The sequence below is a fragment of the Gorilla gorilla genome, chromosome 11 (genome assembly GCF_029281585.2).
Source record: "Gorilla gorilla gorilla isolate KB3781 chromosome 11, NHGRI_mGorGor1-v2.1_pri, whole genome shotgun sequence".
NCBI classification, from domain to species: Eukaryota; Metazoa; Chordata; class Mammalia; order Primates; family Hominidae; genus Gorilla; species Gorilla gorilla.
Window position 1 is genome coordinate 55,191,111 of NC_073235.2, and position 17,808 is coordinate 55,208,918.

The 17,808-nt window shown below is 38.4% G+C and overlaps 1 protein-coding gene across 9 annotated transcripts in view; it reads right to left on the reverse strand.

Moving 5' to 3' along the window:
- Positions 1-17,808, reverse strand: part of PRPF40A (pre-mRNA processing factor 40 homolog A) — a 62,201-nt gene that overhangs the window by 39,119 nt on the left and 5,274 nt on the right. The gene's annotated exons all lie outside the window — the stretch shown is intronic.

Below are 17,808 nucleotides of genomic sequence, written 5' to 3' on the forward strand. Positions count from 1 at the left end.
TAATACTTATGTCACAGTTTATATATATGGCCAAAATTATTTTAACAAGTAAATTTAAAAGTTTGGACTATTATGTTATTTCTAGCCTGAATTTAAAAAAACATTAATCTCCTTTTAGTTATAACACAACATTTATATTTTTCTCACTTCTTTGGAGCAAGAGAATTTAAGATAAAATTTTTTCTGTATTTTTCACCTTTGATTTTTAATATATGCACTGAATAAATTTTACAATGTGGCACATTTCAAAATCCTAGATCAAAGGTGCTTAATATCCAAACAATGACTTAAAAAATAATCTAAAAAAACCCTTTTTAAATCACAAGTCATTTATCCCCTCTAATGTACAGAAAACTTAAGGCACATACATAAATATCTGAAGATATTAGTTTGGGAGCTCAATCTAGTTTACCAATAACTACCATTCAAATCTATGAATTAATTCTACTAAGTTTGAATATAAATCCTGAAAATTAACACAAGTTTCTCAAGAATTTGACCCAATGTTCATCTATATTAGTATAATCCCACGTTCCAATTTTGATTTTAATGACCATTAAAAAGATCTAAGGAAATTCAGAAGGGGACAAAAATTACATACAATAATCACAGGTATTGGAACAAGGTAACCAGTTATTAAACAATTTCAAAGTAAATGAACATTTTGAGAAATAGGAACAACAGAAAAGAATAAGCATATGGCCAGCAGGAACATATAGATTGAAGCCTTCTAAAGGTATGTAAGAACATTCATACACTGAATTGTATTCCTTGTGAAAGCAACCCATGAAGCTAAACGAGGCTAAAGTACCTATTAAAATAAAGTAGCATGGAGTTAATGGGTTAAAAACAACCAATAAACTGTCTAAACATCATTAAACAAGAACTTTTTGACAAAAATTGTGACTATAAGAATGTGGTGGCTGACTTGGAATATGGTCCAAATAATATGCATTTTTTTCTAAGGTATAGAATTTGAAAACTGAAGCACTGGCAAGCCTCCATCATCTAGACTAAGAGAATCAGATAAATAATTTACAAAGTAAGGAGAAAAAATACAACAATCAAATGAGAAAGAACTACAACTAGGCTTACTCCCAGCCCATACATTTCCCGCCAACAGATATATCCTCATAATTAATTTTGCTTCAGGCCAATGTAAAATACGCTCAATCAGGTAACTGGTTGTGTGGGAAAGTAACCAAGATGCATGACTGGCAACAGGGAAACAGCCTGCTACTTTAAGTAACCTACATATAAAATCAAAAGCTAGTAACATAACCAAAACTAGAATTCTAAGCTAAATTGAGATCAAGGTCTGAAAAAGAGAAAAACCAATCAAAGTAACTTCTCGGAAGAATTAAAGGTATTTTTTAAAGTACAGTAAAATCTGCATAATGCAATAGAACATTCTCTCGCCGGGCGTGGTGGCTCACTCCTGTAATCCCAACATTTTGGGAGGCCAAGGCAGGCGGATCATGAGGTCAGGAAATCGAGATCTTCCTGGCTAACACGGTGAAACCCGTCTCTATTATAAATACAAAAAATTAGCCAGGCGTGGCGGCACGCGCCTGTAGTCCCAGCTACTTGGGAGGCTGAGGCAGGAGAATCACTTGAACCTGGGATGCGGAGGCTGCAGTGAGCTGAGATTGCGCCACTGCACTCCAGCCTGGGCAACAGAGAGAGACTTCGTCTCAAAAAAAAAAAAAAAAAATTCTCTTATGGTAGCAGCAGACTGTACAAATAAATATAAATTCAAATTGAAATATCCTGACTTTATCACACACATAAAGATAAAATCTTATTTAAAACCAAAGCCACAAAAAAACAAATATTTAAGAGTTTAGTAGACCAGGCCAACGAGACCTCCAGTAGGCAGTATTTGAAAATCACTGAAGAACATAGAGTTTGACAGAGTTCTCTCTTTAATTGTTCTTCTTCCCATACCTAAAATGTTTAAACACCTCAAAAATGTTCTTTCAGACTGGAAATCATGGTATTGATTACAGAATGAGATTTAATGTCAAATAAAAAGCTACATTCTCCCTTGGTATCTCTGTAAATTCTGGGGGTGAAGACTAGTTAATCTTGTTTTACCCAACAAACTAATCTGCAAGTCCTAAATTAAATATAACTGAATATCCTGAGAGTAAATCGATCATTCATTAATGTATTTTAAACCAAAACTGTGATGTTTACATAAAACCAAAGAACAAAACCACAAATATGCAATATACTGTATTTTGTATGAAAAACTATTGTAAGAATTTGAGAAATTTAGAGTTCCTTTAGAGGACTGAGCATCCCAGAAAAGTCTGTTTTTCAAAGTCTAAAAAATCTACTTTGTGGCAATGTTATGATTCCCATTTTCTATTAATTCTAGGATATACATAACATAGAGATACTTTTTATAATCTCTTTGAAGCTGAATGTTTTAAAGAATTTGTGTTGATTTATGCCAGTCACTTTGGTAGCACCATCAATCTGAGACCATTAAAAGTTTCTAAGCTATCTATAACACTTACTTTTAATGGGAATACAGGATGCAAACTTATGAGAATTGGCTACGGCTCAACTCCTCAGAAGTGATTTTTTCCTCCCTCATCCCAATAATAAGAGTTAAAACATTCAAATTTCTTTACTGTCTCCTCTGGCATGGTAGGTATACTTCTTCTTTCCATGGAGGGTATAGCCCTTTGGTGTCTCAACTTTATCTGTTGAATGTTTCAGATTTTCCATTTAGGTGTTTTTTTTTTTCCCCACTTTTAGGGGCACATAAAATACAGTCATGTGTCATTTAATGACCGTATGTTCTGAGAATTGTGTCATCAGGAGATATCATCATTGTGTATCATATAATGCACTTACACAAACCTGGATGGTTATAGTCTACTACACATCTAGGCTATTATGGCATAGCCTATTACTCCTAGGCTACAAACCTTTATAACATGTTACAGTACTGAATACTGGAGGCAACTGTAACACAATACTAAGTATTTGTATATCTAGACATAGAAAATACATAGTAAAAATAAGGTAGTATATGATCTAACAGCACCACCATTGTGTATGTAGTCTGTCATTTACCAATATGGCACTATGTGGCACACAAATGTAATACTGTGTCTCTCCATTTAAGTTCAATGAAAATGGGATGTTGCTTCAAAATACTGAAGGTGAAAAATTATTAACTTAGTTGCTACAATAACGCCACAACGAATTCCATGAGCCACATCATTCTTAAGGCTACAAAGTGGTACAGTTCATATTTACTTAATGTTAAGCATACTATAAAATCAAAACCATGTACTGCTTTACAAATTCCCATTTAAACAACTTTGGTATATATGTAAAAGTGCTGTAATTAAAAAATTTTAGTTGTTTGAGACATAAACTAAATTTCCTAAAATGTTAAACATCTGAATATTATGAACAATTTGGCACCTTTAAAAAACGTAGCTGATATATAATATTTTATACAATTCATAAGTGGCCAACCATATGTATATTTATACTATGTAAACCATTTCTGTTTCCTATTCTTTTAATAAGTATAAAACTAATTATCAAGATGTTCTCAGAAGAATCATCAGTTTGAGGAAAATAAAAAATAAATGAACAAAACACTAGGGAGCATCACACAACCTGTTCAGTCATTCTTAGCATCCCAGAAAGTTTCTAATGTTAGATATAAACAAACATATTTCATTTATCACTCTACATATTTTAAAAAATGAAAATAAAAAGTGGTAGTAATGAAGCAATATCAATGCTACAGTGAGTGAATTTTACAAAGTGTAAATTCAGTTGGTCCAATTTTACCATGATATGAAAAGAAAGCACCTTAAAAGTGAAGAACTTCACATGGGGACTTCACAAGTTCTTTCCTTCATAGTTATTTACTGAAGTTTTTCCTACCGGAAAGAAACCACAAACAACCGAACGTATCTCTTATCTAGTATTACAAACAAAATCACCTGAAAAAAAAATTAACTCCTAAATATGGTGGTTTTTAAAAAACCATTCTTGCTGCAAACCTGTAGCAGCAAATTGATAATCTAAGTAAGTTTCATGTCTACCTTTTTACTTGTGGTTCTTCATAAGTGTGCTAAAGTAAAATTCCGTAAGATAAGTACAACCTGCAAAGGCTGTTTAGTATTTTAAAACAACTATCTCATATACCACTAAATTATTTTATGAACATAAAAATAAATACCAAAAATCCTGAATAAATGCACAAACTGAATCTTTAAAGAGAACTAAACATTCATTCGATTGGAAATAAATGGAAATATCCTTAGCAACCAAAAGTAACTGGTGGCATTTTGTGGAAATCATTTAACCTACTTCCTCTTCATCTAAAGCAAGCCTGTCCAACCTGCAGGCCATGGGCCACATGTGGCCCAGGACAGCTTTGAATGTGTCTCAACACAAATTTGTAAGCTTTATTAAAATATTCAGTTTTTTTGGCTGTTTTTTTTTTTAAGCTCATCAGATATTGTTAGTGTTAGTGTATTTGATGAGTGGCCCAAGACTATTCTTCTTCCAAATGGCCCAGGGTAGCCAGAAGATTGGATACCCCGATCTAGAGCAATATAAATTCAAAACATCATTTTTTGATAAGAAATATTTAGATAAAGGGTAGACAATATTTGTACAAATTGTTATCATGCAGAATAGAACCTTACCATGTAATAAAACAAGTGCCAGTATCCAAAATTTGCTAAACTTTCTCAACCTACAGAATTTAGAACTGCTGAAGTACAGCAACCCCTTCAGGGTCTAACGAAATTAACTCAATTACATAATCTTATACTGATATATATAGATAATGCAGTCTGAAGTAAGACTGGAAGAATTCCTATCCCAATTAACAAAGGTGCGATCTTGGGCTAATTTATTTGACCTCTCTGGACCTCAAACTCTTCATCAATGAGAAAAAACATTACCCATCTGATAAGATTATTATAGAGAACAAATGGGATAATACAGATGTGGCACTTAGAAACGGGCTTAATAAATAATATAATAGGCATTATCAGTGCTCTCCATTTAATCAAGGTATATCTTATGTCATCCCTTCCCTCATCTATTCCTTATCTAGCTCTCAAGTACTTCAGTTCTTTTAAGGTATCTAGGGAAAATATTGTAAAACCATGATAATATTCAATAGAAACCAATCCATGTTAATAAGTCAATCTCAGATTAAGATCATGTTTAGTGCTGGCTCTGCAATGTCACTGAATAACTCACTAAACTCTCTGAGCCTTCCTATTCCCATTTGTAAATTGGATATCCAATCCATCTAGCCAATCCACTTTTCAGTCAGGAGGATCAAATTCAATAGGCTACATGAATCTCTCAAAGTTTATATAAGCATGGTGACAGTTATAATTCTTCTTGACACAAATTATGTGACACAATTTAGAAATAGAGCTAAATGACAATGAACTGTATCACTTTATATTTTAAAAAGCTCTAATCATAACTGGGGATACACAAAAATTGTATTGCCTCAATTAAGTCATATAGAATGACTTTAAAACTTACTCTAAAAAGTCATCAAAGCCTTCTTTTAGACAAAAGTATACAAGGACACAAGACCATTATTATCCCCTTCCCCAAGTCTCTCAAATTAGATTCAGTAGCATATCAAGCTAAATCTTTATAATTTATTTCAGTATAAGGATCTAATTTTCTATACCTAAGAAATATATGATCACAAATACACGATGACTTAGAGATTACTGAAAAATCATCTTTCAAAGAAGTAACAACTTTCTTGATTCCGCATGGCCAAGGGTGTTTGCAAACAAGAACTTAATGCTCATTCATTTATCAAAAGCTAGTTTTAAAAGTCTTAGCCTAAATTTAAGATTAAGACCTAATGACAAGGATCCCATTCACAATGTAATGTGAATTTTGTTTAAAAAGATCAAAGTTGGCCAGGCGCGGTGGCTCATGCCTGTAATCCCAGCACTTCGGGAGGCCAAGGTGGGTGGATCACGAGAAATCGAGACCATCCTGGCCAACATGGTGAAACCCCGTCTCTACCAAAATACAAAAAATCAGCCAGGCCATGGTGATGCACACCTGTAGTCCCAGCTACTTGGGAGGCTGAGGCAAAGGAATTGCTTGAACTCGGGAGGTGGAGGTTGCAATGAGCTGAGATTGCGCCACTGCGCTCCAGCCTGGCGACAAAGCAAGACTCCGTCTCAAAAAAAAAAAAAACAAAAAAAAATCAAAGTCTAAGATAAATGTAAGAATGTCGTTAAAATAAAACAAAAACCAAAGCCTAAGACAGAGCAAACTGAATTTCAACTCAAGACAGTGTTCACTAGTTCTTCATGACTAACAGAATCACTCAGACTGGGAGAAGATTCAGATTCCAACTTTGAGTTCACTGAGCAAGAAAGAAGCAGAAGTGGATTTCCTTTTAAATCCACCAATGCAAAATATCATGACAGAGATGATAAATTCCTCTTCAAAAGGTTTTAATTCCCAGTTCTTCCAGTTCTGTTTCTCTGATTTCTATAGTTATCCATGCTGTAACTAACCCTTCCTGCCCTTGCCGCGCCCTGACATGCCTAGACATGTCTTACGCCATAACGCATAGCCTTCCCCTTCCTGCCTAGATATCTGTGTTCAATTACAAACAGCAGCCAATCGAGTCAGTTTAGATTGTGCAGTCCAACCCTAGCCAATAGGGGAAAGATACAACAGTAGGGACCAGCTGTTAGGAATAAGAACCCCTTTCCCTCCCTTGTCCGGTGTGCTCTTGCCATTGCTCCATCCGCGAGACACACCCTTCCACAGAAGTAAATTGCCTTGATGAGAAAACTTTTGCCTGAGTATATTTTCACTTTGTCACACCAAGCATTTACTTCCAACAATTTGGGGCCCACCCAGGATTCCCATTCTCCTCCGGGGAACCGGTCTCTGGTCACTTCTCGTGGGGAGGCGCATCCCATTGCCTTGTTGCAGTGGCCTCAGTGTGAGAGATCGGAACCCATCCAGTGCAACAAATAAACCCAGACTCTCGGCAACAAGAAAAGATACAGGCCAGCAGCTTGGCGAAAGGATTCTCACATACTGCAGCAACCAGGTAACTCTGTGCACAGACCAAGGTAAGAAATGTTGCAGGGGTGACAAAGTATTTCCTTGGTGGTTGGGATATTCTGGAGGATGAAAGTGTGTGTGAATGATCACAAGCACTACTGCTTGCGGTGCTGCTTGTGTGAATGGTACCAAGCACTACTGCTGTGCAGAGTGAGTGGGTCCTAATCTGCAGTTCTGTGGTCACTTCATACAGCTTAGGGCGGATCCTGCTGTGGGTTTCATACCGGCATGCCAATGCCAAGAGGGGCCTAAATTCCCACGAGGGAAGTAGCCAGAGTGGACAAAGCAAAAGAAGGATGCAAGGATCCTCCAGGAGGCGGGGCTAAAGGATAGGCAAAAAATCTCTAATACGAGGGACTGAGCCTTAACAAGCCTCCAGAGAATAGGCAAGAAGTCTCTAATACTAGGACCTGACATGAGAAATACCCTAAGCAAGACAGGGAGTAAAAAGGATAAAGGTAGCAGTAAAGATATTGCCCCGATAGTCCCCTAGGTCTCATGTTAAAAGACTGGAAAGATAATGAGAAGACTAAACATAAGAAGCAGCAATTACTGTTTTATTTGGACTCAGGGACCCATCCTCAAATCCTCAATCTTCTGGCCAAAGTTTAGGTCAAATGAGAGTGCGATGTGTCAGCTTTTGATTCAATATGTCAATGATAAAAGCCCAGCTTCTCAAGAGGAAATGGACTATGCTCTTTGTTGGAGGCAGGGACCTGTCCTCCTTTTTCCCTTTGAGACAACTAGGAAAGAACCTGATCTAGCATCACAAAAGGAAAAATTAGGTAAGTTAGTTCCAATGCTCAAAGACTCCAGCACATAGGATCCCCTAGACCATCTTCCCCCACTCAGTGACCCCAACCCCTCTCCTCAGGCAGCCGCTACTGCCCCAGATCCCACTCTAGATCCTTCACCTACTCATGTTACTCCTCCTCCTTACAATCCTGACTTTTACAAATTATCATCCCAGGAGCCTGTCCCCTATCAGCCTAAGGACCCCTCCCTAAAGGGACTCCAGTGTGAAATAGAGCAATGTAAAAAGGATATCCAGAACTTCCCTTTCCCCTCTACAACTCAAGAGTCAGCCCCTGCTCTCTTTCCCTTAAGATAAATGCCATAAAGAGGGGGAGCCATTGGCTCCGTGAATGCTCCCTTAATCAGTTCAGAGGTCCAGAATTTAAAGAAAGAGCTTAAGCCACTGCAAGATGACCCTTATGGAGTGACAGATCAAACTGATCAATTTTTAGGACCTCAGTTATACACTTGGGTAGAGTTAATGTCCATCTTGGACATCCTCTTTTCAGGAAAAGAAGGGAGTGTGATTCGTAGGGCTGCTATGGTAATTTGGGAACGTGAGTGTCCTCCCAGTCAAAAAGTTCCTACTGTGAACCAGAAATTCCCCGCCCGAGACCCCCAGTTGGACAATAAAAACATGCAGGACCTAAGGGAGATGATAATAAAAGGAATTCAGGAATCAGTACCCCCAAACCCCAAATCTCTCTAAAGCATTTGATATATAACAAAAAAAAAAAAAAAAAGGATGAAGGGCCTATGAGATTCCTAAATAGACTGAAAGAGCAAATGAGACAATATGCAGGCCTCAATTTAGAAGATCCCCTTGGGCAAGGAATATTAAAACTCCAATTTGTCACTAGAAGATGGCCAGACATCTCAAAAAAAAATTACAAAAGTAGAAAATTGGGAAGACCATCTCCTAAGTGAACTTCTCAGGGAAGCTCAAAAAGTATATGTGAGAAGAGATGAAGAAAAGCAAAAACAAAAGACAAAACTTATGTTATCCACCTTCCAACAGATGACTCCAAACCCATATACTTCTAAACAGAGCTTCAAGGGGCCAGAACCATAAAGGGTCCAAACACTCCTTTAAAGGACTAAGGACCTTGTTTACCAGGCCCTCTAAAGAGTATGGGGAAGCAAAGTCAAAGAATCCCAGAACTGAGAGGGGGTAAGGGCAAGATAGGTGCTACAAATGTAGAAGAACAGGCCACTTCAAGACAGAATGTCCTGAATTTAAAAAAGAGAAAGAAGCCCTTCCACTCATGACTTTTGACGAAGAATAGGGGGGTCAGGGGCCCTATCTCTTTTATCTTGAGTCCCACCAGGAGCCCTTGATAAATCTAGAAGTGGGACCTAAGCATGAGCTTATCACCTTTTTGGTCAATTCAGGGGTGGCTCATTCCTGTTTGTTTCCCCCCATCTAATATTGCCTACGGAACTTTTGGTAACTGGGGTAAAAAGAGAGGGATTTAAAGAAAAATTTTAAAAAACACAGAAGTCAGATACCAGGATCGATCAGCTCATATTCAGTTTTTGTTAATCCCTGAGGCAGGGACTAATTTATTAGGGAGGGATTTAATGCTGAAGTTAGGTATAGGCCTACAAGTCAGCCCAAGAGGATTCCTCATCTCTTTAACCTATTCATCACTGCAGATGAAAAATACATTAATCCTAATGTCTGGTCCAAAGAGGAGAACTGAGGCAAACTCCGAGTCTCCCCAATCCACGTCAAGCTAAAACCCCCCGGGGAAGTTGTAAGGAGGAAACAATACCCCATATCCAGAGGACAGGATAGGGTTGAAACCTATAATTAAAGGTCTTATTAAAGATGGGCTTTTTGAGCCCTGTATGTCCCCTTATAACACCCCAATATTGCCAGTCAAGAAATCAGACGCGTCATACCAGCTGGTACAGGACCTTAGAGCTATTAATCAAATAGTCCAAACTACCCACCCCGTTGTCCCCAGTTCTTACACCATTCTCAGCAACATTCCATTTAATCATCAATGGTTTACTGTAATAGATTTAAAGGATGCTTTTTGGGCACGTCCCCTGGCTGAAGACAGTCGAGATATATTTGCTTTTGAGTGGGAAGATCCCCATTCAGGGTGGAAACATTATCGATGGACAGTCTTACCCTAAGGGTTCACAGACTCCCCTAACCTTTTTGGTCAAATTTTAAAACAAGTATTAGAAAAAGTTGTCATCCCAAAACAAATATGCCTACTCCAATATGTTGATGATATTCTTGTATCTGGTGAGGACATACAGAAAGTAACTGGCTTCTCTACACATATTCTTAACCATTTGCAGTTCAAGGGGTTACGAGTCTCAAAGGAAAAGCTTCAGTATGTGGAGCCTGAAGTTAAATATTTAGGCCACTTGATAAGTGCAGACTAGGGCCCGAACAAGTTGAGAGAATTGTGTCCCTACCCTTGGCCTCAAACTAAACAAGAACTCAGGAAATTTTTAGGGTTAGCTGGATGTTGCCACTGATGGATTAACTCATATGCACAGTAAACTTTCATATCAAAAACTTCCCCAGGGGAAGCCTGACCATCTCCTGTGGACTTCTGAGGAAGTCGATCAGGTCAAAGAGCTGAACAAAAGGCTCATAACTGCCCGTCTTAGCCTTACCTTCCCTAGAAAAGCGTACTACCTTTTCGTGAACATGGATAATGCGGTAGCTTTGGGAGTGCTTACTCAAGAACACAGTGGCTGTCGGCAGCCCGTGGCCTTCCTGTCAAAAGTCTTAGATCCAGTTACTTGTGGATGGCCTCAATACATCCAACCCATTACAGCTACAGCAGTATTGGTCAAAGAAACCAAAAACTTAACCTTTGGAGAAAAATTGACAGTACGCACGCCCCACTAAGTTAGAACTATCTTAAACCAGAAAGCAGGGAGGTGGCCTGCTGACTCAAGAATCTTAAAAGTATATGAGGCTATTCCGTTAAAAAAAAAAAGCTGATTTAACATTAACCACTGATAATTTGCTTAACCCAGCAGGTTTCCTAACAGGGGATCCAAATCTAAAGAAAAAACACACAGGTTTAGATTTAATCGATTACCACACAAATGTCTGACCAGACTTAGGAGAAACTCCCTTCAGGACAGGACGACACTTATTATAAATGGTTCCTCCCAGGTGATTGAGGGAAAAAGACACAATGGGTATTCAGTAATTGACAGAAAAACTCTCAAAGAAAGAGAGTCAAAAAAATTGCCCAGTGATTGGTCTGCCCAAACTTGCGAGCTGTTCGCACTCAGCCAAACCTTAAAGTACTTGCAGAACCAGAAAAGACCCATCTGTACAGATTCTAAGTACGCCTTTTGAGTGGCTCATACATTTGGAAAAATTTGGACTGAACGAGGCCTCATTAATAGTAAAGTTCAAGACCTTGCTCATAAGGAGCTAACCACTCAAGTATTGAATAACCTTCAGTTGCCAGAAGAAATACCCATTGTCCACGTCCCCAGACACCAGAAAAGCCTTTCTTTCGAAAGTCGAGGAAATAACCTAACAGATCAGATAGCCAAACAGGCTGCCGTTTCCTCTAAAACACCTATTTTTCACTTAACTCCTTACCTTCCTCCTCTTACCGTGATCCCCATTTTTTCTTCTAATGAAAAAAAAAACCCTAATAAAAATAGGTGCTAAAGAGAATTCAGAAGGAAAACGGATGTCACCAAACCAGAGAGAAATGTTATCCAAACCCCTTATGAGGGAAATCTTATCCTAACTGCATCAAGAGATCCATTGGGGGCCCCAAGCCATGTGTGACGGAGTCCTCAGTTTATGGGAGCACAGAAATTTATACCCTGGCCAAACAGGTTACAGATAGTTGCTTAGTTTGTAAGAAAACTAATAAACTATAAAAAGATTACCCCTTATGGGAAGGAGTCCAGGCTTCAGTCCATTCCAAAGTATCCAGATTGATTACACAGAGATGCCTCCAGTAGGGCGTCTAAAATACATACTAGTGACAGATCATCTAAGTCACTGGGTCGAAGCTATCCCTTTTCAAATCCAACAGCCAATAATGTAGTTAAAGCCTTTATTAAAAATATAGTGCCTAGGTTTCGGTTAATAGAAAATGCTGACTCAGACAGTGGAACCCATTTTACCACACACATCATTAAAAAAGCTATCCCAAACACTAGACATTAGATGGGAATATCATACTCCTTGACACCCACCTTCATCACGGAGGGTAAAAAGAATGAATCAAACTCTGAAGAACCACTTAACCAAGTTGGTTCTGGAGAATTGGTTACCATGGACCAAATGTCTTCCTATTGCCCTGTTAAGAATCCAAACTGCCCCTTGGAAAGATATTCATCTTTCCCCTTATGAGATGCTCTATGGAATGCCTTATTTACACTCCATTGCTGACATTCCTACCTTTGAAACAAAAGACCAATTCCTTAAAAAATATATACTTGGTATATCTTCTACTTTCTCTCCTCTTAAAACCAAAGGTCTCCTAGCACAGGCACTGTCCCTGGAGTTCCCAGTACATCAACATCAGCCTGGGGATCACGTCCTCATCAAAAACTAGGACGAAAAGCTCAAACTGGCCTGGAAAGGACCATACCTAGTGCACCTAACTACTGAAACCACAGTCCAGACAGCAAAAAAAGGATGGACCCATCACACCCGAGTCAAAAAAGTGCCGCCCCCTCCAGAGTCATGGGCCATAGTCCCAGGGGAAAACCCTACCAAACTAAAGCTAACAAAAATTTAACTCTCTTTCATCTATTCTATTACTCCTTCTTCTTTCCTCTCTCTATTGCTGATCACCTCATTATTAATGTAACCAAGTCAATTTCGCCACAAACTATTATATTTGATGCTTGCCTTGTTATACCCTGTGGAGACTTGACAAGTCGAAGACAGCTCTCCACTCCAAAAAAGTACCTCTGTCCTTCCTGGCTCTGCTCAGACTGGACATTAGTGAATCGGGATCATTTAGTCTGGAAAGGTTTCAATAAAGACCCCAATGTCAACTGGGAGTATTGCCCCCCACACCCCACCAAGACAGAGCTTTTATGCTGCAGTTGGTCCAATGTTCTGCAGACCAATAAAGAGCACAGATGGACTGCCCCAACCAGTAGTTGTAATTTCCTAAAGCCATACATTCATTTTACTAAAGAAACAGCTTCCCCTAGCTGTGAGCTAAACCAGTACTGTCCAATACAGGTTATTATCTCAAATCCTCCAAGTTCTTCCCCTTCTATAAGCCGGTTCCCTTCTTTAAGCCAGTTTTATGGCATGGGGGCTGAGGTTTCAGGAACAGAACCTATTGGATCCTTTGAAATATGCTGCATTGATCCCCTACTGCCTACACTTTCCCCTAAGCCTTCTTCCAAAACCTCTCACAACAAAACTATTGCTCCTCCTCCATCTAATGAAAAGACCAAGGTAGCTATTGTAGAAGTTAAAGACCTAAAACAAACTTTGGCAACTGAGACAGGATATCAAGATGTGAATGCTCTTAAATTTAAAACTCGAGATCAAATAGCTGCAGGATTTGAGTCAATATTTTGTGAGTGACAACTAATAAAAACGTAGATTGGATAAATTACATTTATTATAATCAGCAGCGGTTTATAATTACACCACGGATGCTGTCAAAGGGTAACAGAACAATTGGGGCCCACTAGCCAGATGGCCTGAGAAAACAGAATGGCCCTAGATATATTAGCCAAAATAGGGGGTGTTTGTGTTATGATTAAAATTCACTGTTGTACCTTTATCCCAAACAACACTGACCCCACTGGGAACATAACAAGCGTCTTACAAAGACTTACCGCTTTATCCAATGAACTAACTAAAAATTCTGGAGTTGATAACCCTTTCTCAACATGGCTAGAGAGGTAGTTCGGTAAATGAAAAGGAATCATAGCCTCAATCCTTCTCTTACAGCCATTATAGGTGTGCTCATTCTTACAGGATGCTGTATCATACCCTGTACTCATAGTTTAGTGCAAAGACTTATAAAAACAGCTCTCACCAAAACCTTCCTCCGCTCTCCTCCACCTTATTCAGATAAACTCTTCCTTCTCCTAGACATGCCTTGTGTCATAATGGATAGCCTTTCCCTTCCAGCCTAGACAGCTGGGTTCAATTTCAAACATTAGTCAACTGGGTCACTTTAGATTGTGCGGTCCAACCCTAGCCAGTAGGGGAAAGACACAACAGTGGGGAACAGCTGTGTTAAGAATAAGAACCTCTTCCCCTCCCTTGTCCATCTCACGATTGCTCCATCTGCAAGACGCACCCTTCTACAGAAGTAAACTGCCTTGCTGAGAAAACTTTTGCCTGAGTGCTATTTTCACTTTGCAACACTGAACATTCACTTCCAACAATTACATCTCTAATAACTGCTAAGTACAACTAACTTGTTTAAAATAAGTGATACATAATGTACAAGTACTTGACCAGACAGCGAAAGAAGGCAAATACAGGTTGAGAGGCCTTTATACAGAATGCTTGACACCAGACTGGGATTTTTTCAGATTTGCAGATATTTGCCTTTTTACCTACTGGTTGAGCATCCCTAATTCAAAAATCTGAAACATTCCAATGAGCATTTATTTCGAGTGTCATGTTGGCACTCAAAGTTTTAGATTTTGGAGCATTTCTGGTTTCCAGATTAGATACTCAACCTGTATAAAATATTCATAGCCACTAGATTTCCAAATGTACGGAAATACCATAACAACCAAATCAGCAGTTAGAAGACAAAAATGAGTTCAAAATGGCATCTCAGGAATGACCTCCTTGAGAGCAGGGCATACATCACCTGTACACTAGGTACCACACCTAAGAGACTTAAATGTGTACTGAATAAAAGAAAAATAAAGGTAAGAAAAAAAATAAGAATGAGACTAATAATTTCTACTTGGAATGTCATCTATTAATTCCTACTTATAAACCTTCACAACATGGACCTATTTCTCTAGGTTAAAAACAGGTTGGGCAAGGCGGCTCATGCCTGTGATCCCAGCACTTTAGGAGGCCAAGGCAGGAGAATCACTTGCGCCTTGGAGTTCGAGACCAGCCTGGCCAACATGGCGATACCCTGACTCTACTAAAAATACAAAAATTACCTAGGCATGGTGGCACGCACCTGTGATTCCAGCTAGTTGGAGAACCTGGGAGGATGAGGTTGCAATAAGTGGAGATTGCACCATTGCACTCCAGCCTGGGTGACCGACACTCTGTCTCAAAACAAACAAACAAACCCCAAAATCCCTAATACACTGCTATGGTGTATGCATATGTACCAAATCTTTTTTTTTTTTTTTTGAGACAGTTTTGCTATTGTTGCCTAGGCTGGAGTGCAATAGTGCGATCTCAGCTCACTGAGACCTCCACCTCCCAGGTTCAAGCAATTCTCCTGCCTCAGCCTCCCAAGTAGCTGAGATGACAGGTGTGCGCCACCATGTCCCGCTAATTTTTGTATTTTTAGTAGAGATGGGGTTTCACCATGTTGGTCAGGCTGGTCTCGAACTTTTGACCTGAAGTGATCCATCCACCTCGGGCTCCCAAAGTGCTGGGATTACAGGCATGAGCCACCGTGCCCAGCCTCAAATCTTTACTATCTATTAATACTGCTATTAGTCTTATCATGATATTCAACAAGCCTAATTGAAAAATCAAAGGTTAATCCACTGACTTGTTTCCTCTTTTGATCCACTATCTAATGAATACATTCATTGCACTACACAAGCTGTTTCATTTATGCATATGTGTGTTAACACTAACTTATTTTGATGTTGCCTTTTTCTCCTAAAGAGCAAACTGAAAGAATAAAGGGCCCTAATTCAGCATTTCTCACAAAATGCTAATTTCATACAATGTGCTACATAAAGCAAAACAAATGCTTTATGTGGGAGATTTATGGGGGAGATGGTCAAATAAGACAGAAATACTAAGTAAAAATTGTAAAAGGCTTCTGCAAGACTTCTCATCACTTTAGTAAATATTATGCCTTGTGAATTTCAAAAGGGGAGCAGGGGATGCAGGTCATTCTTCTCAACTGATGTGGTCCTCCTTAGATCTTTCCACATTAAGTTTGTGTACAGATGAGCTCATATTTAAATGAACTGCTATCTAAAGGTAATGAAAATAAACGTATTTGTAGTCTCCCTATTAACATTTGTCAAAAATCTAACCACATTGAGTCAAGAATTTACAGACATTAGGTCTGAGTTAAGATATTTTTTAAAAGTACTTGCTTGAGTCATCCACATGTACCCAGAAGTTACCCAGATTCAAGAATTATGAGCAGATGACCTAAAAAACAAAAATTCTATCTCTTTTTTGTCACTGGCTAATGCCCAATTCAATGGCATGGATCCTGTAGCTACTCAAAAGGAAGGGTAATTCAGAAGGAACAGCAATAAATAAATTTGTCAAATCAGTCAGGTAAGTCTAAGGTACCAATACACTAAATTTCTCTGCAAGGCCTATATCCTACTTTATTATTGTTTCCTCTACATTACCTCTACATTACTTACAATACCTTATACAATGTAAATGCTATAAAAGAGTTATTATACTTTATTTTTAAAAATTTGTATTTTTTTGTTGTTGCTTTTTTAAAGACTATTTTCCATCGCAGTTGCTTGAATCTCTGGATACAGAGGGTCGACTGCAAATAGAAATATTTTAGTTTTATTCTCCAAACAAAAATTATTTATTTCATCTTATTTATCTTCCATTTTTGTCAAACGAAAAAGTAAGAGTAAAGAGGCAGACACTAAAAACAAGAATAAGTAGTAACAACGTAAAGTCACAAGTAACCACTGGAAACAGTCACATTTAACACTGACTGACTTATGGGCTTATACTGCAGGAAAGAATACCTGTGTATTTGTTTCATTCATTCAACAAGTATTTTACTGAGCACCCATGATGTGCCAAGAACTGTGCTCAGCACCTATAGGCTTCTTAAAAAGTACAGAACATAGCCCCTGCCCTCTAAGAGCTTACAATCTATTACTTGTTGGAAAATTAAAGCAAATTAAGAAACCATAAAACAAGTCAATAACTAGGTGCCAAAATAAGTGAAACGGTAAGAGTTATGGGTAGATTACATATATTTTCTTTAATAATCTGAAGGGGAGGTATATGTTGGCAAAAGTCATTTTTGAGAAACTTTTGGAGAAGGCAGGACTTGAAATAGTACAACATAGGTAAGCAAAGCAAACTTCATGGTGATACTGAGCTGGGGGCAGGAGGGTAAGAAGAACAGCCTAAGTTTGAAGTTGTGAACTAATATAATCACTCAAGACACTGTGAAAAGACCAGCCTAAGTTCAAATTAGGGAGTGTAAAGACATGCAGCCTTGAATCCTGCTTTGACATGTACTATGGGAGGTTCTTTAAAGTTAAGCTGTGGAATTTAGATACTATGTTATAGGCACTGAAAGTACTGGAGATTCTTGGGCAAGGAGATAACACATTGAAATCTAAAATTTGTGGGGGCAAGGGGGCATCCTTGAAGCAAGAAAACCAACTCAACTCAAAAACTGTTGAATAACCTAGGCATGGGAGAGTGACGACTTAGGCTCATGTGGTAGCAGGAACTGAAATAAAATAGGATCTATTAGAGCCAGCCTTACTCAATATAGGAGCAAGAAAATCAAACTCATTTGTAAAAAGCAATTATTCATTTATCAGTTTACTGACCAAAGACCAAAAAAAAAGCACTGAATAAATAGAATTAGGGAGGCATTACTAAAGGAATTTTCTGTTCTTTTATTTCCATATCATCCCATAAAATCTGATATCTACTCTTATCAAATGATCTGAACTGAATCATAGGCTGTTAGAGCTGAAAGGGACCTTAACTCAATTACTCTACTCTTCTCACTG